Source organism: Trachurus trachurus (genome assembly GCF_905171665.1).
Source record: "Trachurus trachurus genome assembly, chromosome: 16".
In the NCBI taxonomy this organism is placed as follows: domain Eukaryota; kingdom Metazoa; phylum Chordata; class Actinopteri; order Carangiformes; family Carangidae; genus Trachurus; species Trachurus trachurus.
The window spans coordinates 29,949,737-29,975,535 of record NC_139902.1 but is presented as its reverse complement, the minus strand read 5'-3'; positions in this window follow the sequence as shown (position 1 = coordinate 29,975,535).

Here is a 25,799-nt window from a genome sequence, read left to right as displayed (position 1 = left end):
TTATATAACTTGTACAAGATTGAAGAGCAGGTTCTTATTGGTAAAATGTGAGTCATTTCATCCATGTTAATTTCAAACACCTTTTACCTTTGTTGTTTCATTAAGTGTCACCATCTTTCCTGGAGTTTCACATGGACTATGAGCTGCTTCTGACCTCCTGCTGAAGGTTTACATTCATACACGTGTTCACCATTATTCATCAGTATTATCAGAACATGCTAATGCTAATGTTAGGATCCAGTGTGTGTATGTGTTGAATAGCCTATAACTTTACCAATTTTCACAATGCACAGTGTGTGTGTGAAGCAGCTTCAACACCCTCTTGTGGAGGCTAAAAAAGTGCAAAGATGTGACAGTTTATTCCTCCTTTCTTCTCTTTTTTCTTTTCTTTGTAGGCTCTACAAACTTTCAGTATAACTTATTTTAACAAAGAAAGAGACAGTGGAGAATTAAAGCCATTATCTTGTCTGTTGATACTTTTGCATGTTTAACAGTCAGTGAAAGATACTGAACTACCTCCTCCCTTTATTCTGACAGTTTTACCTCTTCACCTCGATAGAGATGCAAAAACAGACGGTAGCTACACCTGTCTGTCTGAGGAGAAGGTGTAACAGAGGAAACCCTGTTGGACTAATGTCAAAATATTAAGAATAAACATTCAGTTCTGATGTTAATAGAGGTTTCTGTCAGGTCTGGTACTGTTTTATTACAAAACATGACTGAAAAAAACACCTGTAGGTTCTTTCATCATGTGAACCATTATGTTTTATTCAAAAAGCACCTGTTATCATTACCTATTACCTATTATTATGGCTTCTGACCCCTAAAACCAGGTCATGTTTCCCTTCAAATGCTCCTCACTAACTGCACTCGTCTTTATTTATTTTAAAAGATGTTGGATTTGTCAGTATTTTCTCTCGTGACTCCTCACAGCTCACATTAACCTCTCTAACGTCTCATGTAGGCCTCGTTTACAGTTTAACAGTGTCCATCAGACTGGTAGAATGAGTTTTGTCTGTGATTTTATTTACTCATCTGCAGATACTCCCTCTTTTTCAAAAGTTAAATGTCCTGTTATTATGGAAACCCTATTTAACTTTCATATCATTTAAAACAAATAGAAAAGCACTTAAATACAGATATCGTTTTATTTGGATACTAAAAGAGGCACGAGCCCTGTGTAAATATAATAATCCATGTGAGTGTGTGATTTCACAGCTGTTGCACCACCACCACGTCCTCTTTTGCATATTCTGTCATACGACCGCTCAACCAGTTGGGAAGTGGCGTTGCAGTTCACACACAGAGCTCCCTGCAGAAAGACATTTGAAATGAATTTGAATTTAAATGTCTCTGCTATCTGTAACGTACTTTTAAATGTGTCACTTATCTCCACCGGACAGAGCCATACAGTGGCGAGAAATTGTAGTATACGTGCACCATAAACCTGATAACAGCCTGTTCCTTCTTATTGGGTACTTATTGTTTATTGTTTATTGAGGATCCCCATTAGCCGACGAACAAACGCCAGGCTAGTCTTCCTGGGGTCCTTTAGGAGCTATACGTAAGAAATGTATGTAAAATAATCATAAAATTGGACAATATGTCACCAGAGACTAAAGAATCATGTTAATTTGAAATACTGATCCAACTGACAACAATAGTACAGCCAGAATATTCACATTTAAACATTTTATTTGAAGCACACAAATGATGTTTATGTTTTGATTTTGTGTTTTGCCCCATTGCGCCAGGTTGCCAGTTCCCACTGAGCTGCAGCTACAAGCATTGTGGTTTATGTCTCTCGTTACTAACATATATGACTCTCAAATGCGTCTTGACAAAAGCAGGATCTGCACAGAAGGAGATTTGTGTTTGAAAGATGGAGACGGCTGAAAGAGAGGAAGCTCATTTTCTCCTGGATACACACCATTGAGCTTTGTGCACAATAATCTGTTTTCCCAGTGCATGTATACAGCTTTATCTGCTTCATTTCCTTCTGTTACCACATCGAGCCACGCTGCAGCTACAGTTTTGGCCACAGTTTTACATACAGCTCCTTTAATTAAAATGTTTTATTGTTTCTTCAGTTAAAAAGGATGAAATGATACAATCTGAGTAAGTGTGTGTCATAACAGCTTTAGAAAGTGCCCTGCAGTCTTTTCATGTGTTCAATATAACAGTTTGTATGGTGAATGTCATTTCTCTTCTTCTTCTCATTGACATCTTCTTTTCTCATACAGTCATTATTATTTATAGAAATGCATGGAAGCATTCAGCTGAAGCAAACTGGGTTTCTCCCTAACCAAAACTTAAAAAAGAAATAAAGGTATAATTTGAAAATCACTTTAATTTAATATGGTTTGTTTAGCTCCAGGCCAGTTGAATGTACAGTATGAACACAGTTTTCTATGGATTTTATTCTCCATCACTTTGAAATCATGTTAAAAAGTGATCACAGAGGAGGAAAGATGCAGTAACCTGAAACTGCTACAGGTTGCTGCTTTAGGAGCTGGCTTACAACATGGAAATGAAACGGTAGTGGAGAAAAAGAGTAAGGGAAAGTACGTGAAAGAGCTGATAAGTGTTATCCTCCAACTGTCGGCTGGGACAATCAAATGAGCCTGTAGAGGAAACCATGGTAACACATGATGGGCTGTATCATCAGGTGTGTGTGTGACTCTGAAGTGAATATAAGGAGAGGTTCTCCTCTGATCCACCAGGCTTCACTCTTCTCTCTGCAGAAGGTAAGACCTCCACCTCCACCTGTCTGATGCTTTTACTTTATCATAGTGTTTTACTTTAATATGCTGAAGTTGGTCGATACCGATACTTATTGAAACTCTGGTTGATACTATTGCATTTTCATTTGATTTAGTTACAGTAAGTGATCCCACGGTTTACACCTTGATGTAGGCCTAGTGTGTAGCGCTTTCATATAACATTCATTTAGACTACCTGTCAAAATGAATGTTAAAAAACGTGTCTTTTCTTCATTTTCATTACTTTGTATGTAGTAAACAAACAGTGTTAGAAAAGCAGAATATGTTTTATATTTGAGATTATTTGAAGTAGCGATACTTTGCTTTGATGACAGCTTTTTGCACACTCTTGACATCTTGTCATCAGCTTCATGAAGGAGTTCCCAAAGCAGCTGAGCTCTTGTTGGCTGTGTTTGTTTTCAGCATCTCGGTTGGGTTTAGGTCAAATGACAGATAACACTTTAGTTTGAATGAACATTTTTGCATTTACAAAATAACTCCATATGTGTTCCTTCATAGTTTTGATGTCTCCAATATGGATCTACAATGTATAAAAGTGATTAAAATATAGAGAAATAAAGAAAAACCATTGAATGAGACGGTGTGTTCAAAGTGTTGACTGGTAGTGAATACGCAGATCACAAGTGAGTGAGAGAAAGAGTGAGAGAGAGGGAGGAAATGAAGGGAGGAAAAACACATATACGTATGTGCAAGAGACTTTGTCCCGTCCTCACAACGTCTCTGAGGGAGGGTCGGACTGTGGCTCAGGTTTAGTGATGATGAGGAAACTGTCACTGTCAGCTGCACATCTGTCATCATCAGCTCCGCTCCAAGCAGAAAACTGTATTTTGCCAGAACAAGCTAGATATTGATTTTGTAAACAGTGACATCATGTTGGATATAAACCCACTGTTTTAGACCGAATGTGCACGCTTTAATCACACTTTAGTCAACGCTGCCTGTGTCTGTAGAAGATTCAAAGATGAAACATGATTTTATTTTTTATTGTGTTTCTCTCTGTCAGTTCTCCACTATGGCCACCATGAGGAACCTGATCCTGGTTGTGCTGCTCCTTAATCTGGTGCTCACACTCAAAGCAGTTGATGGGAAAGTGGATGTAAGTGTTTTGTTTGTTTGTTCGTTTTTTTTTTTTTTTTTTTTGCTTTTGACTGAACTGCAACTTAAAGGTGTACAGAAAAGAAAATTGAATTTAAGCCCACTCTGGATCATAAAATTAGTGTAATAACTCATCTATCAGACGATGTAGGCCAAACTTTGTGCAAAATTCTATTTTTGAGTAAATCCGGGATGAAAGTGTGTATTTTTTTTTCACATTGGATAATGCAGGCGCACGGATTATACGTCAGCCTGCTCACAATTCACCAGCCACTGATATTGGATCCGTCATCCGTCATTCAAACGTCACACACACACACCGCGCTCGGTCTCGCCCCAAACTTTGAATATCCCGCCCGCTCGATAACGACCTATCAAATTCGTTTTCCTTACTCGGGTAAACTCGTGTTGCAGCTCGTGACAACTCGGCGCGACAAACAGGACAAACGGCCATTTCTGTAGTACACCTTTAAGCTGAAAACTATTGATTGATGAACAACCAGCAGAAAACATGTTGTGTTACAATCATCATGGTACCATAAAGCTGATGAACTCTTGAGAAAGGCTGGGATCAAAATGTATCAATCAATAATGATATTGATTCAGTAATATCCTCTAAACTCTTTAAAATTACCAAATTTAATTTCTTGTCATTTTTTTCTCAGGTTCTTTTTTTTATATTGTTGTAATTTTGTTACGTTTCCAGCAGTATATCTGTTGTTTAGCACGTATGTGATGCCAAATCTATTTTATCTTTTTGATGTATTTCTGCAGTATTTCTGGAGCAACAATAATGTTTTCTTTATGCATCTCGTTTGTAGTTCAAGAAGCCGATAGCAGCAATTGTCTGCAAAATAACGGGTAAATGTCCTAAAGAAACCAAGAATGTGGAGGTAGAACAGAGGAGCGCAGGGACGAGTGACGACTGCTCGTCATCCTCCGGGCCCCGCTGTACTGGTACTACTGGTTAAAGAGTTCCAGCTTCACCTGTTGCTGCTCGCTTCTTCTGTGCTTCGTTCACGTCACAGTCTTTTAAAATAAATAAAATACAGACCAAGAACTGTTCATCTGTTGTTTCTGGTGGTTTTTATATTATAAATGTACAGTACACTCACTGAACACTGACACATGTGGCAACAATGCACACTGATTTCTCTATGGCTTCAAACAGCTTATAGATACATAACAGTCAGACGGTATACAATGAAATAGTCCATGAATATAACAGTTAAATATGTATTATATGAACTTTGGCCATTGGATATGACACAATACAGTTATAATAAGTTACAATAAAGTCGTTAGGCCAAGAGGGGAAAAACTAAAAAAAGAGGATGTGTGAACGAGTGAAGCCTGTGGAGCTGGAATATCTTTTAATGTAACATATCAATATACAAGTGTATATTAAAATAAAAACTATACAATATTAAGTGTAAAATAATGATGAAAATGGTTAGGGTTAGGGTAGCCACACGTCATGTGATGGGAGCGTGTGTGTGTGTGTGTGTGGCAGCTTCAACACCCTCTTGTGGAGACTGAAAAAACTGTGGCAGTTCCATCACACCGAGTGAAGAAGCATCCTTCTTCCATAGACAATCTCTGTCCACCTTATCCCTGGTTGGTTCAAAGGGAGGACTCAAAGATACTCACACATAAACACATTTATGCCTTTTTTTTTTTTTTTTTTTAAATACACACATCCTGTTCACAGGGACAATAGATAATTAAAGCCATTATCTTGGCTGTTGATACTTTTGCATGTCTAACAGTCAGTGAAAGATACTGAACCTCCTCCCTTTATTCCGACATTTTGCCTCTTCACCTCGATAGAGATGCAAAAACACAAAGACAGTAGCTACATCTGGCAACTGCTGTCACACACTTTCCCCTTGAAGGCTGAATCCCTCTTTGATTGACAGCGATTTTAAAACATTACACCGGTGGCATTGTTGAGTTCAGACCCATTGTGGATTTTGCAAAATGAAGTCAAGAGACAAACTGCAGCTCATTAACGTTGTACATGTCATACACTGTAAATAAAACATATAGTTAATGGAGCCTGGGGATGGTTTTAACATTTTTGACACTTCTTGGAGCTCTTTTAAGTCAGTGTGTTCAAAACGTGACACTACAATGTGTCTGCTGTTACTGTGATGATGAGATGTAACACTATTAAATAAGATTCATGAGAGAAACTTGATATCAAAAGCTTTTTGTTCATTGTGTGTGTGAGGGAGAGAGATAGAGAGACACCCAACAACACCCTCTTGAGGAGACTGAAAGAAATGTGCCACTTCCATTCCATCATACAGAGTGAAACATCCGACCACTGGTTCTCAAACTTTTTTTTTTTACATCAAGGACCCCTAAATTGACAGGGCTAAATGGCGTGAATTAGGGTTAGGGTTAGAAATTTCAAGATGCTAGAAATTTCTCTCCTTTGTTGGCCCAGAGATGCATAACAGTGGACCCACCCAAACACTGACACAAAGACACTAAATTAACTAGAAGGATATTTAATACAAAACATAAGGATGACACAAACAAAATAGAACAAACTAAAACAAACAAAAGCCAAGTTGGGAGGCAGGTAAGGTGAGGCAGACACAAACACAAGGCCGAACCCCCTTCAGCCGTAACAATATGGAGACAATTTAGGGGTCCTAAATTGACACAAAAAAGGTCCTAAATTGACAGGGCCAAATGGCGTGAATTTTTTTTGAGAAATTTCTGGAAAAAGTGGTACAATGTCTACAAAAAAAAAGTGGTAAAAGGTTGGGGACGCCCTTGAATCCTCTCAAGGAGTCCCCGGACTCCACTTTGAGAACCATTGCTTTAGACAATCTCAGTCCCCGGTTGGGAGGCAAAGATGTGTCAGTACACAAACATCATGAAATGTATTCCTTTTTTTCTTTGTAAACACACTTTCTGTTCAGAGACAATGTTAGTTACTTCCAGCTATAGTCTGATCCTTAACCATGTTGTCATTCTCTTTCAAGACCTATAGGCAAACTGAAATCATATAAATGCAATAACATTTTTGGTTGAAGTAGGTTTTAACATCTTTCACCTCTTTCATCTTTCTCTTCTGGCTCTCTCCCATGTGCATACTCTGCTCAGGATGCTGAACTCATTGCTTTCACTGAAGCCTGTCAGGCTGCAGAAGGTAAAACGGTCTCCAACTACACTGCATCCCATGACATTTCTTCCAGGTGGAAAAAAGTACACTTTGGTAATGGTAAAGATGTAGTCAAAGTAGGTAAAAGTGTTCCCTACATCCAAACAAGATGCCATTTCAGTAACAAAAGCATTGATTACAGACATCACTTCTCGATTCGGTTGTCCGGCGACATGCAACTTTCACATTTCCGTTGTGCACAGGGCACATGGGTTGTCTCCATATTGTTATGGCTGAAGGGGGTTCGGCCTTGTGTTTGTGTCTCCCTCTCCTTTTTTGTTTGTTTATTTATTTATTTTCACATATCAAAGTTAAAAAATATATAACATATAAAATCCAAAACAATGTGAAGGGGCCAAAAAACCCTCCAGGGGCTTGTAGGGTGGCATTCTCTGACTACAGTTCTAAGCTAATGAGCATACATTTGTGAGGTACCAAAGTCGTTCATACATAATAAATACAAACATGGTTTAACATGATTTAACATTGTACAATGCAATACAAAAAGCTTGATAAACTTGCCTGCCTCCCAACTTTGCTTTTGTTTGTTTTAGTTTGTTCTATTTTGTTTGTGTCATCCTTATGTTTTGTATTAAATATCCTTCTAGTTAATTTAGTGTCTTTGTGTCAGTGTTTTGTTGGGTCCACTGTTTTGCATCTCTGGGCCAACAAAGTCTGGGGTGTAACAATATCTAAAACCACAGTGAGACGCAACAAGATGTCAACTCGCTGAGGTGATTAAAAAAACACATCTTAAGTTCTCTTCCTGTTTTCTCATGAGTTTATCTTATAATAGCCCAATGACCTGCCATAAGTGCCAAGTGCAGACTTGTACTATGATTGGTCTGTTGCAAACTTATTCTGCAAAAATGCAATAATGCTATTGGAAAATGTTCGACGCGAGATGGTTATTGTAAAGTTGAAACATACGTTTGTAATACTTTGTAAACGATTAACAATTGGTTTATAAACCACCTATAAACATTACTTAGATGGTTATTGTACAGTGGCGACTTATGTTCATAATTATTTAAATGATTAATTCGCTGTTTGTACTGTAAATCATCAAGTGACATTTATTTGACTTCTTTTAATAGTGATCTATAACAGAGTGATTATTTTCTGCAAAAGAAATGGGTCTGATCATCATATTGAACACATTTATGAACAGAGTCAATAACATGCAACACTGTACCACGGATAAACATGGTGGTAGGCAAAAATGGTGGGATTACAACACAACAATGACAACTTAATTTTAAATTTGATGATTCAATTTGAATTGATGATATAATATTCAGGCACACTGCACATTAAAATTAAAGGGATAGTTCACCCAAAATTCAAATTTCACTCATTATCTACTCCCCCTCATGTCGACTAAGGGCTGGGAGAAGTTTCAGAGTCCTCCGTGGCTTCTCTGAGTTACAGGGGGTCTCGGCGTAGCAGTGCATGTCCATATGACGGTAGCGAACAGGGCTCACTTTTCTTCGTCCAAAAAGACACACCAAAAAACATCCAAATACCTCCACACAGCTCGTCTGTAATGTCCGTCTCGTATTGGAGCCCCAACATGAGAAATTGTTCCGAAAAAAATTAAATAAGTCTATATTCTAAGCTTGTTTGTAGTGGAAGCTCCCAGTGTCTCAGTTCAGTGCTCTGTCTGTGCAAATCGCGCAAGATTTGCACGGAAGGGAAGAAGAACTAGAAAAAGATAGCATTTCCTGCAGAAAATGCGTGTGAATGCTGAAAGCAGCTGAACGCTGTTGCTGAAGCAATGCTGAATGAGCTGAAGAAATTGTTGAATCAATGCTAAATTAGTTGACGAAACTGCTAAAGCAATGTTGAAAAGACTAATGCTAGAGTAGAGTAGAGTAGAGTAGAGAGTAGAGGAATACTTTATTCACCCCTAGGAGGGAAAAAGCTGAAACATGTAACTTGTAGTGTGAGATGAATGCCTTTTTAAAGGTAAAAAGCAGTAGAAATGCTAAAGGGAGAAGAAAACATTGAAATTCTGCATGTTTAAATGTAATGGTTAAATAGTTGAAATCTGCAGCTAACCTGACAGGAAGGACAACTGATGAACCAGCACTAACATAGCCGAAGCAATGGCTGAGAATATATTTAAAAGTAGAAGATGTGAGACTTTGTATGAAATGGCTGGAAATTACTTGAATTGTCAAAGAAGAGTTTGAAAAATTCCTGAATTAGGAAAAAAGTTCATGCCTACTGAAATACATTGTAAACTGACAGCAGAAGAACATTGTTGAAGAATATAGATCGAGCATTAGCTGAGGAGTAGAACATGTAAACAGCGGGTTTAATGGTGTGAAATGGTTGAGAAGAGCCTCAGTAGTTTAGGATACGTGTAAAACAATGTGTTCAACATGACCAAAATGGGGAAATGTGTATTTTCAGTTTAAATAGCTAAAGAACAAAATTAACAGCAACGAGTCCATTAACTACAACAGGAAGATAGAGAGGTACATACAAAATAGTCAGACAACTGTAGGAAAAGTGTGTGTGTGCGTGTGCGTGTGCGTGTGCGTGTGTGTGTGTGTGTGTGTGGAAGATATACAAAAAGTTCTGACCTGACAACTGTATGAAATGTGTGTGTGTTGGACGTGTGTGTCTGTTTGTGTATGGTTAGTGTGTGTCCATTTGTGTGTAAGTAAGTAAGTAAGTAAGTACTTTATTTGTATAGCACCCTTCTCAGTACGAATACACAGAGTGCTTCACATCATAGATAAAACCATCATACACTACATCACAATATGCAATAAAATAAAGAAAGTACTGTGCATATTACATAGTAATAGTACAGGTAACAACATATGACAACATCAAGTGGCACTTGATCGACCCGAGGGGGTCGAGGCAAAAACAGTGTTAAATGAGAGGAGAGTCACATCCCACTGTATCTAGCACCCAAAAGCCCTTTTAAACAGAAAAGTCTTCAGTTGCCCTTTGAAACAGTCTGCCGACTGGGCCAATCTCATCTCCAGTGGGAGCAAGTTCCACATCTTCGGGGCCACTGCCCCAAAGGACCGGTCCCCCTTGGTTTTCAGACGGGTCCGAGGGACTGACAGGAGGCCCTGGTCTGCTGATCTGAGGGAACGACTGGGGGTGTGATGGTGAATGAGGTCACAGATGTAGCTGGGGGCTTGGCCATGGAAAGCTTTGTAAGTGAGCAGTAAAACCTTAAAGGCCCCATGGCATGAAAAATGTGATTTTGGTTATTTTTTTGTGCTTGGGGAGGTCTCTGGGCCACGTATATACTGCCCCATGCATCAAATTGGTCATAAACGGAGAGACACACACCGCCCATTTGTAGGAACATTCTATTTGAGACGAGCAGATAGCACTTCCTCCTTTCTGTGATGTCACACACAAGGTAACTCCGCCCACCGTGACCAGTTGTTTTTTTTTCAATTTGTATGAATGCAGCTTAGGTTTCAGTTACTTGCCTGTGATTGGCCCGACCACATGCCACTCTAAAACAGTCAGCCAATCAGAGGAGAGGTTCTCATTCTCTCTTCTGATTGGCCAAATGACCTGTGCCTGTTAGAACTCCAGAAAGAGGCAACAGAAAGGGGCAATATAAACGATATTAAGCAGATCACAGGTACTCAAAACCAATGATACATTTTGTTAGGGATATCAGCAGGTAAATAAACCCAGAGAAAAGTGCACAGCATGGGGCCTTTAAATTGAATCCTGAAGGATATTGGTAACCAGTGCAGTGAGGCGAGTATGGGAGTGATGTGACAGGACTTTTTTGACCGGGTGAGAACGCTGCTGCGTTTTGAATGAGTTGAAGGCGGTCGATGGATGACTGATTAAGGCAGGTGAATAAAGAGTTACAGTAGTCCAGTCTAGATGAGATGAAGGCGTGAATTGCCATTTCTAATTCCGGGTGAGATACTATGGAGCGGAGTTTGGAGATGTTTCTCAGATGGAAAAAGCAGTTTCTGGTTAGTGATTTTACATGTTTGTCTAGTTGCATGGATTGGTCGAATTGCACCCCGAGGTTCCTGATGTCGGTATGGATGTGGTTTTTGAGGGGACCCAGATGTTCTTGTACTTTGGCTGTAACACTGTCAGATGCGATGATTAGGACCTCTGTTTTTGTGGTGTTTAACTGCAGGAGGTTATTGGCCAACCAGCCCTCAATAGCTGCCAGGCAATCACTGAGGATGCTGAGGCTCTGTAGGTTTTCAGGTTTGAATGAGAAATGGAGCTGGATGTCATCAGCATAGCAGTGATGGGAGATGCCTGGGAACTTTCTGATGATATGACTGAGGGGGAGCAGGTAGAGGGCGAATAGGAGAGGGGCCAGAACGGAGCCTTGGGGTACACCACAGTGAAGGGGGGTGGGGTCTGACTTGTGCGGGCCTACAGCCACTGAAAACCACCTGTCACTGAGGTAAGAGGTGAACCAGGCTAGGGCGGTGCCTGTTACACCCACCCAGTCCCTAAGTCTGTCAATAAGAATGTGGTGATCCACAGTGTCAAATGCGGCGCTTAAGTCTAACAGGACTAACACAGAGCATTTGCCTGCATCTGAGGACATCATGATGTCATTTGTCACTCTGAGCAGTGCTGTCTCCGTGGAGTGATTTTTTCGAAATCCAGATTGAAATTTGTCTCCGATGTTATTTGCTGCTAGATAGGTGGAGAGTTGATTGGCTACCACTTTTTCTAGCAGCTTGGAGACAAATGGGAGCTTGGAAATGGGTCTGTAATTTTGTAGTGTGGAAGGGTCCAGGTTGGGTTTTTTCAGTAGGGGCTGTACGGCTGCCTGCTTGAAATAGGCCGGAACCACACCAGTGAACAGAGATTTGTTAATTATAGTGACTAGACTTGGGGCAATGGAGCTGATGGCGTCTTTGAGCAGGGAGGTTGGGATAATGTCCAGGGAGCTAGTGGATGTCTTCATGGAGCTGGCTAGGTTAAGCAGCTCTGGCAGGGAAACTGGAGAGAAATTGCAGAGGGATGGGAGGGAGGTCGGGGCGGGGCAGGGAAACATGGTTACAGTTGATGAGGGGATATTTGTTCTTACAGTAGCAACCTTGTCCACAAAAAATGCCAGAAAAGTGTTACAGTCCTCATTTGAGATCACTGGGACAGATGGGAGGGGGGGGGTGACAATTGTGTTAATGGTGTTAAATAACACTCTAGGGTTATGCCTGCTGGAGATGATGAGATTTGCAAAGAATGCAGCCCTGGCATGTTCCACTGCTGCATTGAATTCTGTTGTCAGGTCTTTTACATAGAGACGGTGGACTTCCAGGTTGGAGACTTTCCACTGCCTCTCAGCTCTGCGCCGTTTGCGTCTGAGCTCACGGATGGTCTCATTGAGCCAGGGGGCGGAGTTTGCGGGGCGGACCGGCCGAGTCGCCACAGGAGCTACGTCATCTAAGATGGCCGCGCAGTGTGTGTTGAAGACGTGAACCAGGCTGTCTACGTCATCATCTAACGACAACAAAACATTGGGATCGAAAGCAGCTGTAAAGCCAGCTACAGCTGCACTGTTCACAATGCGAGAGCTTTTAACCCGCTTTTTCGGCAAAAAGTCATTGTCAAAAGACACACTAAACAACACGCCCCTGTGGTCCGTCACCAGCAAATCCTCCGTGTGGACATTACAGACATTCAACCCAAAAGTGAAGACCAGGTCCAGTGTATTGCCTTTGACGTGAGTGGGACCAGTGTTTGTTGTGTGTGCATGTGTGTCTGTTTGTGTGTAATTGTGTATGTGTTTGGTAAGTGGTTGTATGTTTGTTGGGTGTGTGTGTGGTAGTTAGTGTGTGTCCATTTGTGTGTGTGTGTGTGTATGGTGAGTGTGTGTCCATTTGTGTGTGTGTGTGTTGGATGTGTGTGTATGGTGTGTGTGTGTGTGTGTGTGTGTAGTAGTAGTTAGTGTGTGTCCATTTGTGTGTGTGTGTGTTGGATGTGTGTGTATGGTGAGTGTGTGTCCATTTGTGTGTGTGTGTTGGATGTGTGTGTGTGTGTTTGTGTGTCCATTTGTGTGTGTGTGTGTGTGGTAGTTAGTGTGTGTCCATTTGTGTGTGTGTGTGTGTGTATGACCAACAGACAGTCAGACAGAGAGAATGTGTGTGCGTTGCCATGGTGACGTTGCCATGGTGAGGTTACCATGGTGAGGTTGCCATGTTGAGGTTACCATGTAACTGTTGGCTGGTGGCTTTAAGGCATGGTGGCAGCTTTAACCATAGGCTTTAACTGCTCTGTGACACCCTCAAACAGATCTAATGTACGACAAATCTCTACTTAGTACGAGCAAAAGGTTTACATTTTCCGAACCATAAGACCTTGCTGAACGCGTCCATGTCATTTTGGTGTTTCTAGAGTAAAAATTGTTGATTGTGTCGCAGGTTGGAAACTTTGGGACGTTTAGAAAATCAGCGCCAACTTTTGAATGGGAGTCGATGAGAGGAGAGAGGGAACTGGCCACACTCAGAGGCTCCGAGTTTAAATTGTGTTCGTCTCTCTGGTTTTTTGAGCACATGAAGAGATCGAGGATGAGCTTGTCTACAAACGTGGCGGAAATTATGTGTGTAGAGTGTAATCTGTGGCCGTGCTGACAGGTTAGAGAGAAAAATGTGAGAGGATTTTTAGACCCTCTGTCACTCTGCCAACTGCCAACGTCCGAACATTCCGTCCCATTGACTTTCATGTTAAATCTGAATTTTGTCAGAAATTTTTATGATTTTAAAACTATACATATATCTGAAACTGTTGAAGATATCAATAAGCTGAGATATAGCTGAATAGTTGAAAGGTTTGTGAACAGTTTAAAAGTTGAATGAAGTCTGTAGCTGAAAGTATAGGACGAATCGCCTTGTTGTTTACAACTACTTCCGGGTAGAAAACCAGCATTCGAACAATAGTGACGGACGAGAGTTTCGCTATATATATCTACTTTTTCATGTCACTATATCACCGTTTAGACTAATCTGATGTTTGTAAAGTCTATAAAACCAATGATTGGACAAACATTACTATTTACGTGTGTACATTTTTGTAATTAGTCATGGTTATCAGAGATTAGCTGGGCTAACGGTTACCTGTTTAACTTTAATAACTCAGTGACTCAATAAACGGTCCATAAAAAAATATTTTCTCCAGCGGATATCTGAGTTACAACATGATTGAGCAAACTGGAGTAGTTTCATGTCGTGTCCGACAATGGGAGGGTTTTAACAGCTGACGTCCTGATGTTAGCTTAGCTACCGCCGTTAGCTTAGCTACCGCCGTCAGCTGTCCCTGTCAGCTGCAGCCACTGATGCTTTCTAGACACCGTGATTCCCCCAAACTGAATAAATACCACACATAGCAACACAAAACATACACACAGAAATAGTAATGTTTCTTCAACCATTTCAGATTTGTCTAAACTGTGATAGGGCGTGAAAAATATGATATATATAGCTAAACTCTCGTTCGTTACTATTGATCTCATTCAAATTACGTGCTGGTTTTCTACCCGGAAGTAGAATGTAAACAACAAGGCGATTCGGTCTATGCTGAAGCTATTAGAGGCTGAAAGAAGCAGAACATTTTAAGAGTTTGAAGACTGTTTCAATGTATTCCTATGGGAAAAAAATTTCAGAAAAAGTTAAATATTTTAAAAAGTATAAATAGTTGAAAAGAGTTAAATCATAGCAATATTGTCCTGAGAAAGCTGCACGTTTTGATATATGAATTGTTGAAATAGCACAAAGTATGAAGAAGTAGTTAAACACAGAAAAAGGGAAGAAGACTCAGAATAATAATAATAATAATAAGTTTAAAGAAACAAAATGGCCGAACAGAATAACAATACTGTGAATGCTTTCAGCATTCACACTAACAAGAGGGACATTACAGACGAGCTGTGTGGAGGTATTTGGATGTTTTTTGGTGTGTCTTTTTGGACGAAGAAAAGTGAGCCCTGTTCGCTACCGTCATATGGACATGCACTGCTACGCCGAGACCCCCTGTAACTCAGTTTCTAAACCACCTATAACCATCTAAGTAATGTTTATAGGTGGTTTATAAACCAATTGTTAATCGTTTACAAAGTATTACAAACATATGTTTCAACTTTACAATAACCATCTCGCGTCGAACATTTTCCAATAGCATTATTGCATTTTTGCAGAATAAGTTTGCAACAGACCAATCATAGTACAAGTCTGCACTTGGCACTTATGGCAGGTCATTGGGCTATTATAAGATAAACTCATGAGAAAACAGGAAGAGAGCAGTTGCCTGTAACTGTTTTTTAACACCTCAGCGAGTTGACATCTTGTTCCATCTCACTGTGGTTTTAGATATTGTTATGCCCCAGACTTTGTTGGCCCAGAGATGCATAACAGTGGACCCAACAAAACACTGACACAAAGACACTAAATTAACTAGAAGGATATTTAAATGTTCATGAGGCAAGAAATGCACATGCGTTTTAAGTTTTTTACTGCTGATGGGCGATGAAGCGTTCAAAACCAAAAAGAATGAGCCCACTCGCGTATCTCTCCGTTGCCTTGAACAGGCTGTGTGCTGCATAATGCGCTGCAATTCTGGGTCCGAATTTCCCACGCTGTCCGCGGATGTGACGTCAAATGACGCTGCATGCGCGTCCTCGACAGCTTCGGCTTTCACCGCTTGCGACTAGCGGTCGGCGGATGTCTTGCAGCCTGAACAGTCATGTGAGCAGCGAGTAGAGAAATAACGTCACTTTTTAAATTTTTAATATTTTTTCATGCGAGAAAGTAATAGTGTAGAGTCCCAATCTGTTGTCAGTTTATCCAAATAACGTCTGACTAAGTAGATTTGCTCCGACATTTTTCGGAGGAGTGCAGAGCCACACACACATGCAGCAGCAGCGGCTCGTCACAGAGGCTGCAGCCGGGGAGCTGAGCTCATCGGCCGGGCAAACTTTGTCCTCCTTACAGGGAAGAAAACGAGCCGAGTAACTACCCCACAGGTTTTTAGACGTTTTCTGCCGGCTGGTTGAATTGTTTTTAGGAGATAAATGCATTAGTGCATTAGTTCATTTGAATGAAAAGTGGAGCTTCAGGTGTGTGTGAGCAGCGCAGCCTTGGGGCTCGATCTGTACCTACAAAAATCACCATATTTAGGCTACTTCAATAAATAAATAAAAACAAACAACGCCTGTAAGGAAATTCTCCGACGTGTTGGGAGGAGTGCAGAGCCACTAGAGCAGCCGAGCGGCACCAGCGGCTCACAGAGGCGGCGGCGGCGGCCGGTGCTGACCTGATGCCCGGGCGGTCAACCTCCCGGTGTCGCGGTAAATTGAGTACTGTACAATGAGCGCGGCATGGCGCATTTACTGTTTATTAACAGCCAAGCGCGACGTGTGTGTGTGTGTGTGCGTGCGTGCCTGCGTGCGTGCGTGCGTGCGTCGTGAGACAGCAGGTAGAGGGGCTGACTAGCAGAGATGAGAGATAGTGAAGCTGTTCTTTTTTTCTGTGAGAGACTGCTGCGGCGGACCCAAACGAAACTGTGGCGGCTGATTATTGGAAAACACTGGTATAGTAACGTTATGCTGTTTCCAATTCAGCCACAGTGTCACTGTCACAGCATCAGCTGCACTGCTGTGGAGAGTTGATGCGCGCTCCCGCACCAGCTTGGCTGATGGCGGCAGTAACCCTGACGGCCGCTACGGCCGTTGTATCGCTAGTGAGTTTTATTCCTTGATCTTGCCTCAAGCTCCTTTAATACAAAACATAAGGATGACACAAACAAAATAGAACAAACTAAAACAAACAAAAGCCAAGTTGGGAGGCAGGCAAGGAGAGGGAGACACAAACACAAGGCCGAACCCCCTTCAGCCGTAACAATATGGAGACAATTTAGGGGTCCTAAATTGACACAAAAAAGGTCCTAAATTGACAGGGCCAAATGGCGTGAATTTTTTTTGAGAAATTTCTGGAAAAAGTGGTACAATGTCTACAAAAAAAAAGTGGTAAAAGGTTGGGGACGCCCTTGAAACCTCTCAAGTCTCCAGACTCCACTTTGAGAACCATTGCTTTAGACAATCTCAGTCCCCGGTTGGGAGGCAAAGATGTGTCAGTACACAAACATCATGAAATGTATTCCTTTTTTTCTTTGTAAACACACTTTCTGTTCAGAGACAATGTTAGTTACTTCCAGCTATAGTCTGATCCTTAACCATGTTGTCATTCTCTTTCAAGACCTATAGGCAAACTGAAATCATATAAATGCAATAACATTTTTGGTTGAAGTAGGTTTTAACATCTTTCAGTGTTATTGTAACCATGAACCTGTTTACCTTACAGCAAACTTGTAGTTACAGTTACAACCACACAACATTGTGCTCCTTGACACTCCTTTACCTAACTCTGTTTTGATTCTCTTTCTAGACAGTTCAGCTTCTCGAGATTCTGTCACTGGGTATAACAAAATGGGTTATGCTGTGGTAACTGAGTCTGACATCTTCTCTTCTGGCTCTCTCCCATGTGCATACTCTGCTCAGGATGCTGAACTCATTGCTTTCACTGAAGCCTGTCAGGCAGCAGAAGGTAAAACGGTCTCCAACTACACTGCATCCCATGACATTTCTTCCAGGTGGAAAAAAGTACACTTTGGTAATGGTAAAGATGTAGTCAAAGTAGGTAAAAGTGTTCCCCACATCCAAACAAGATGCCATTTCAGTAACAAAAGCATTACAGACATCACTTCTTGATTCGGTTGTCCAGCGACATGCAACTTTCACATTTCCGCTGTGCACAGGGCACATGGGTTGTCTCCATATTGTTACGGCTGAAGGGGGTTCGGCCTTGTGTTTGTGTCTCCCTCTCCTTGCCTGCCTCCCAACCAAGGGGGCAGTTGTCGGTCTGAGAAGTGAAGCTCACTTCCGCGTTCAAAAACTGCAATCCCCTCGGCTGTCGCTGGGGGCTGGTACCAGAAGGGAGCAACTCCAGTTGAGCCCCATGTTAAAATAGCCGATTTTACAGCTTAAAGGAGTCATCACCTGGTTTTTTTATGTATCCAATCCCCCTTAAATTACTTTGAATCAGTTCTTAAAACTTATTGGAAACATTTTTTTTTTTTTAAATTCAAACATAGAGCTTGTTCTGACACTTTTTCATATGGCAACTTTCTCTCGTGAGAGTAGGCGCGACGTTTTGACTGGTCCGGATGTTCATTGTATTAATATGTAATGAGGCGCGCATTGATTGGACGCAGGGAGGACAGAGCCGGAGTGGTGGCTGGCCCTGTTGTGGGCTACATGCAGGCTGTATTGGAAACCGCATAGCCTACTATGCTGCTCTGTCGTGTACCGTAACCATGTTATAACTTCATAAAATAAAACAAAATTGTATCGGTTCATTGTAAAACATGTATTTTTTGATGCAAATGTGGTGATTTCTGTACGTAGGCTACAGAGCCCCGGTGCAAAGCTGCTGCTGCTCTGTGTGAAGCTTCACTTTTCATTCAAACAAACTAATACGACTGCCACAATTGTTAGATTTCATCAATGAGACAATTTATCTCCTAAAAATAATTTAACCAGTCGGCGGTAAACCTCTACAAACCTGCGGGTAAGTTAATTAACGACCGTTTCCTCCGCGGGCATGACAACGTAGTTTGACCGGTTAACGAGCAGCTGCAGGCGGGCTGCTGACGAGTCACTCTCCGCTCCTCTGCCTCGCTGGAGCTGCACTTCTCCCAACGCGAAGCAAACTTCTAAGCCGTCATTTGGATAAACTAACCGCACTTTGGGGATCTAAACCCTTTCTCGCATGAATAAATATTAAAACTTAATAAATTAACGACCCTTTCCTCCGGCGGCACGACAACGTTGTTATCGGCCGGCTAAACGAGCACTGCAGGCGGGTTGAGGAGTCACTCCTCCTCCTCTCCTCTGGTGCTCACTGCAGCAGCAGGCTGCACCTCACTTCTCCCAATGCGGAGCAAACTTCTAAACAGCCGTCATTCGGATAAACTAACCGCACATTGGGAATCTAAACCCTTACTTTCTCGCATGAAAAAATATTAAAACTTAATAAATTAACAATAATTTCCTCCGGCGGCATGACGATGTCGTTCGGCCAGGTAAACGAGCGCTGCAGGCGGGTTGAGGAGTCACTCCTCCTCCGCTCCTCCATGGTGCTGGCTGCAGCTCGCTGGAGCTTCACTTCTCCCAACGCGGAGAAAACTTCTAAACAGCCGTCATTTGGATAAACTAACCGCACATTGGGGATCTAAACCCTTACTTTCTCGCATGAAAAATTATTAAAACTTAATAAAGTGACGAAATAACAGCGCTACAGTGGGAAATAAAACAACCCGTAATGGCGGCGCGGCAGAAGTCGGGGTGGTGGAAGAGAGGTGTGTTTATGAAAGCAGTCTCCACGGTGACGTCACCGTAGGCGCAGAATCCAAATCTCGTAATTTTGCTGTGTGCAGCCTCATGAGCTACTCTGGCTTAAACAAAGAGCCCAAACCAAAAAACTCAGCCACTTTCAAACCCCAGGTTTTCAGGCAAGTTTCCACTGAGGTCCAACACCAGTATACATGTTTTAACAATGAAAAATGCGATTTCCGGGTGATGACTCCTTTAAAAAAACATATTTACAGCCTGGTACATTTTATTTTTTTGGTCTCAACCGATAGTTTCTACCCCCACACACACTCTGAGGGGGGTGAATTTTTTTTTAACTCTACCGTTTTACTGTTATTAGGTTAAAAGTTCTGGCCAATTAGGGCGCAGAAACATTGAGTGACAGGTCCGGAGACAGCTACTTCGAGGCCAGTGGGCGGGCCCTCGGCCGGCTAACCGCGCAGCTCAAACTCCCGTAGTAGCGGCACAAAACAGACTCCCCCAAACCAATGGGTGACGTCACGGGTGCTACGTCCATTCTTTTTACAGTCTATGCTCCCAACTTGGCTTTTGTTTGTTTTAGTTTGTTCTATTTTGTTTGTGTCATCCTTATGTTTTGTATTAAATATCCTTCTAGTTAATTTAGTGTCTTTGTGTCAGTGTTTTGTTGGGTCCACTGTTTTGCATCTCTGGGCCAACAAAGTCTGGGGTGTAACAATATCTAAAACCACAGTGAGACGCAACAAGATGTCAACTCGCTGAGGTGATAAAAAAAAACACATCTTAAGTTCTCTTCCTGTTTTCTCATGAGTTTATCTTATAATAGCCCAATGACCTGCCATAAGTGCCAAGTGCAGATTTGTACTATGATTGGTCTGTTGCAAACTTATTCTGCAAAAATGCAATAATGCTATTGGAAAATGTTCGACGCCGCCTCCAAGGAGGAGCACATGGCTCCTTCTCGCTCCTGAGCCTAACCTGATGTCACCACATCTCGGTGTGCACTCTCATACAGACTTTTGTGTGTGTGACAGTTCACCTCTTGCAAGATAAAATAAAATACTTTAAGCGAAACCTCTTTTTGCTGGACTTAAGATTTTCTCTCTCACGAATTAAAGGAAATTTCCACAACACCACCATGAGGAACCTGGTCTTTGTTGCACTGGTCATTCAGCTTCTGCTCATACTCACAGAAGCTAAAGAGGAAGTAAGTTCCTTTTATATATTAACTGTTTATTTTACAACAATGCTCAGTTTCTTTCAATCCTTCCATCACTGGATAGTTGTGCTTTTCTGTAATTATTTTGTAGTTGATCCCTGGTTTTTCCACAGTACCAGTTTGGAGATCTGATTTCGTTTAAAAGGACATTGTACAAGCACTTTGCTGTTTATGTGGGAAATATGAGCTTACCTGGCAAAGAGTTTGGACAGGACATTTTTCACCACTCAGGTACATCTAAATTTATGTTATTTAGATAACATTCCTTCCTGTGGCAGTTTTCTCACAAAGTTTATTCCATCATGATAGGTACACCATTGTCCAACGGAGCGTGTGAGTTTGGTGTCCTTAAGGAGAGTGGTGTAGGAGTCATAGACAACTACCTGGATAGATGTTTCAAAGTAAAAAAGTTCACACCAGATCGTGATCAGATGATAGAACGCATCAAATATTGGAACGACCCAGCAAACTGTGGAAAGTATAATCTCCGCAAAAATAACTGTGAACACCTTGCAACTCATGTGCGCTACAACATAACAAATTTGCGGCAGGTATGTGACACATTGCTCAGTTTCCTATCACTATATCTTTGACCGCTTGGTCCATGTCAGAAATGAAACACTGATGTCTTCAAAGTAAACATTTCATTCATGTCAATACAATGAATAATACAATTAAAATGGAGCTAAAAGTTACAGAGTTCACTCAGTTGTTTGTAACTGCATCTAATTTGCTTTGTTCTCAGCCAGGAACAGCTGCTGGTTGGCGTTACATGATGACAGATGAATGCAAGAAGCTGCTGGAGGCCATGGGGGATGAATATGTGTGCAGTTGTTCATCTCACCTGGCGGCCATCGTTGTTCCAACTGTTGTCTTGCTCTGTATTCTCTTTGTGGTACTTTGTGTACTCCGCAGGAGGAGGATGATATGTTCCACACGGGAAGAACCTATATAGACCTATAGGTTTTAATACAGGGCCAAATATAGGTGCGACATACATCAAATTGGCCGTTTTCATATATTGTAGGTACATATATGTCCACCTATGTATATATATACATGTACCTATGTTCACTTATATAAGTACCCATAAGTACTGTGCAAAAGTTTTAGGCAGGTGTGGGCAAAAAGCTGAATGCTTTAAAAGATGGAAGTGTTCATTTTTTCTTCATCAATTCACAAAATGCAGTGACTAAAGACACAAGAATCCTAAATCAAATCAATTTGGTGTGACAACCCTTTGAGATTTTGGTAGAAAATAATAGTTTATAATAGCATAAACAGATATGCATTGTTTAGAAATAAATCTACAATGTTAATGTTATTATTTTTAAAAGCAGGCTCAAGACCCACCTATCTAGCTTTTAACTCATGTCTTACTTTTACAGTCAAATTATATTTTAGCCAATTTTAATCCTCAAATTCATTTTTCTTTTCTTTTATGAGTTCATTTCAACCATTTTTATTAGTAGTATCTTATTGTATTTTATTTTTTTATTTTTTATTTCATCTTATTATTCTATTCATTTTTATGTTCTTAAGCTGCGTTCACACCGGACCTTTTATTTTTGTCGCTGTTGCTCGTGTCGCTCCAAAAAATCGCTCCGTCGCTCAGCTGCATTCACAGACTCGCATTTTCACTTTGATGGCGTCATGCCCACTGCCATGTGTCTCTGTTTACACCGGCACCACCGGGATTACGGCAGCCAATCAGCGATAAGCAACAAACAACTGACGGCCAGAGAGTTGGGATTTCTCATCTCAAGCGAACGCTCAATCGCTCGTTTGCATTGACTTAACACTCGTCGCCAGCGATAAAAACAAAAGGTCCGTTGTGAACGCAGCTTTAGTCTAAGTACTTTTCTTTTTTTATTCAATAACTACAGTGGTTTTAATGTTTTTATTTCATGTCTCCAGTGTTTCCTCAGTGGGGGCCGTCTGTGTTGGGGGCTGTGATCGGCTCTCGCTGGGATGTCTCTGACTTGTGGTGCACATCTGCTCGGCCCGGTGGGGGATCTATGGCAGTACTTCACCCCCCCCCCCCTCGCTGGCCTGTAGCATGGTGGGTGCCCCGGTGGAGGCATCCTGGCCGTGCTCCGTGACCAGCACCCAGTAGGGACGCCGGGACGGCCTGGTGTTTCCTGACCTGGCACCTCTGTATTCAGCCACATGCTTCACATTTCTTAGATCATGCGAAGTGTGTGTGTGTGTGTGTGTGTGTGCGTGCGTGCGTGCGTGCGTGCGTGCGCGTTCGTGCATAAATTTGTATGTGCTTGTGCGTGTGTGCATATGAGTGGGGGTTTTGGTGGGCTGGGGTTGGGTGGGGTGACGGCTTTTAAACGTGTAAAGCACTTTGTGCTACATTTTTTATGTATGAAAAATGCTCTATAAATAAAGTTTATTATTATTATTGTTTTTGTTATTATTATGGGTTTTTATTAGATTTTTTCCTCATAATTTTATTTCTGGAGTGTATTTCTCTATCAAGAGAAAAGTTGATATTGGGGACAATGGGCTTTATGCACAGCTCCACTACTTCCTGAAATAAGCCAGCTCCTTTATTTCCTGTTTTACATTATTGGACAAACTGATTAATCCAGGTGTGTTTGACCTCACAACAATGGTCAGGCACACCTGGATTAATCACTTGGTCCAGTAATGTGAGACAGGAAGATTTGTTTGGCATTGATTATCCTGTGGGGGATGCTAATTATCACCCCACTCACACCACATGAGCGAAGCATCATTCATGAGAACAGTAGTGAGGATGAGGACACGTCTCTGTGGACTTGGTGGACAGAATTGATTTTGAATCGAACAGAGACACCCAAAGATTCACATCCCTTCAGTCCAGGCTTTTGAAAAAAAGCGTATAAAATCAGCTAAATGTAGCAGTTTTACTTTAAAATGGTTCAAATATATTGCTGCTGAATAAATCTGTGCATCATGTGATGTGCATTTTTTGGGGGGAAATATGGCTCCTAGACATCATCATCATTCAACTTTTTCACATGGTCTGGTGTTAAAAAAAGCAAACTAAAAATCGCAAAAAAAATCGAGAATCGATTTTGAATTGAATCATGACCCTAAGAATTGGAATCGAATCGAATTGTGAGACACCCAAAGATTCCCAGCCCTATACGGCCTATTTGGGTCATATTTAAGGTGCTGTAATGGACTGTATTATACTGAACATTATGTCTTATGCATAGCTGCAACTAAAACAATTTTTTTAATATAATGACTTACGTTTCATATGAAATCGACGAGAGATCAAGGTAACATTTACCTTCGGTTGGCCATCTTGTCATGTATCACAAACGTCTCTAGGGTTAGAGAGATCTGCAGACTGTTGCACGGCTGTGTCGGGGTTGGTGGTTGGCTTCGTGTCATTGTTCATGTAGCCTGGACTGTAAGTCACGTATCACCTTGATGTGAACTGTTTCAATTTCAATTTTACATACTAAAAGAGGATGTGGTTTAGCCTGAAAAGCTGTGAAGACCATTGTCCATTGAAACGTGTGCCTTTTTTGAGGGCGGTTGTAGTAAGTTCTCAAGATTGTGGCCGTGTCTCAACCACAAATGAAAGAAAGAAAGACGACCCATCATGTCTGTGTTGATAGTTATAAGGCAGAAAATAAAAACTATTGCACGGAGTGTGTATGGGAGAGTACAGGAGAAAGGTGTGCAGTTTGTACACAAAAATGGTGGTGCTGGACATGAATAAATAAATAAATCAATAAATAAAACTGTACATTGTATAGATACAGCCCAAGTAGTGGAGTGAAATCCTGGAGATGTGTGGCAAGTGCAACAACACACTGCTGTGCCAAAACCAAGTCACATTTTTTCTTCTTTTTTTTGTATACACACACTTTGTGCTCACAGAGACAGAGGAGAATTAAAGCCATTATCTTGGCTTTTGATACTTTTGCATGTTTAAAGGGACAACGAGGAGTTTTGGAAAAGCGAAGCGTTTCCAATATGCTCCAACGCATCTGTTTTTTTTTCAAGATTTTTTTTAGCTGTGCATCAGCTTTCACAACTTGACTGAATGAGGAACATGGAAATGTGAGAACTATGCAATGTCAAACCAAAACAAGGAAACGATATTGGGGGGAGACCGGGGATGGTTGTATCATGGGTTACAGTTGTACAGTAACTGTAACTTCCAATTTCTCCAGTCAGGAACAACCGTAGCAGACAGACAGTTTAGAAGGAAAAAACTCATTTTGATGTTTGAGTTTTTTTTCTTGATCGTTTATTTTTGTGACAGCACTGTCTGCTTTGTAGTTAAACTCATCAAACGAAAATCTCGTTTATTGTGTGTCTATGTAGATATCTTTCATGCAAGTTGTTTGTGCTAATGTTTTGTGTGTAAGGTCACTAAGGTGAGTTCATGGCTACACGGGTCTGGGTTAATTATAACAACAATGACGAATATTAACCCACTCCAACCAAAAAAATTGCATTCGCACTCATATGTTTTCTTTCAATTTCAGTGGCCTATTGAAAGAGACTGATAATGAGTGAAATTTCAATGTTGGGTGAACTATCCCTTTAAGATGTGAGACATGGTTTCAGCAATTTGTTCACTGCCATGGTGTATACAGTGGGGAGCATGACGTCTCGCTTTTATAGCAAATGTGACAATGTTCTCATCCAGGGCAGCATAATAATAATATAATAATAATAATAAACTTTATTTATAGAGCACTTTTCATACATAAAAAAATGATACAGACATGAGTGTGATAAATGTTACAACCAACTCCACTAACAGTGTTTTATTTACAGTGTGTGATGTGTGCAATAGAGATGAGCTGTAGTTCGTCTCTCCACACATGGTGTAGTAACGTTTCAAAATCCTCCATCCATCTTTTGAGCTTCAACAGGTTTAATGGTCTAACACCGGAGAAGAGGATCACCTCAGTTTGTTGGACTAATGTCAAATATCAAGAATAAACACAGTTCTGATGGGACTGGACTTCAGCAGTGGGCAGAGTCTCCACTCCACCTTGTGAACAGATCTTACAGCTGTCCACAACTGGAGTGGAAAAGGCCCTTGCCAGCGTCAATCTGCGTAAAGCTGAAGGGCCCGATAACATCCCTGGGAGGGTCTTGAAACTCTGTGCTGTGCAATTAAAGGAT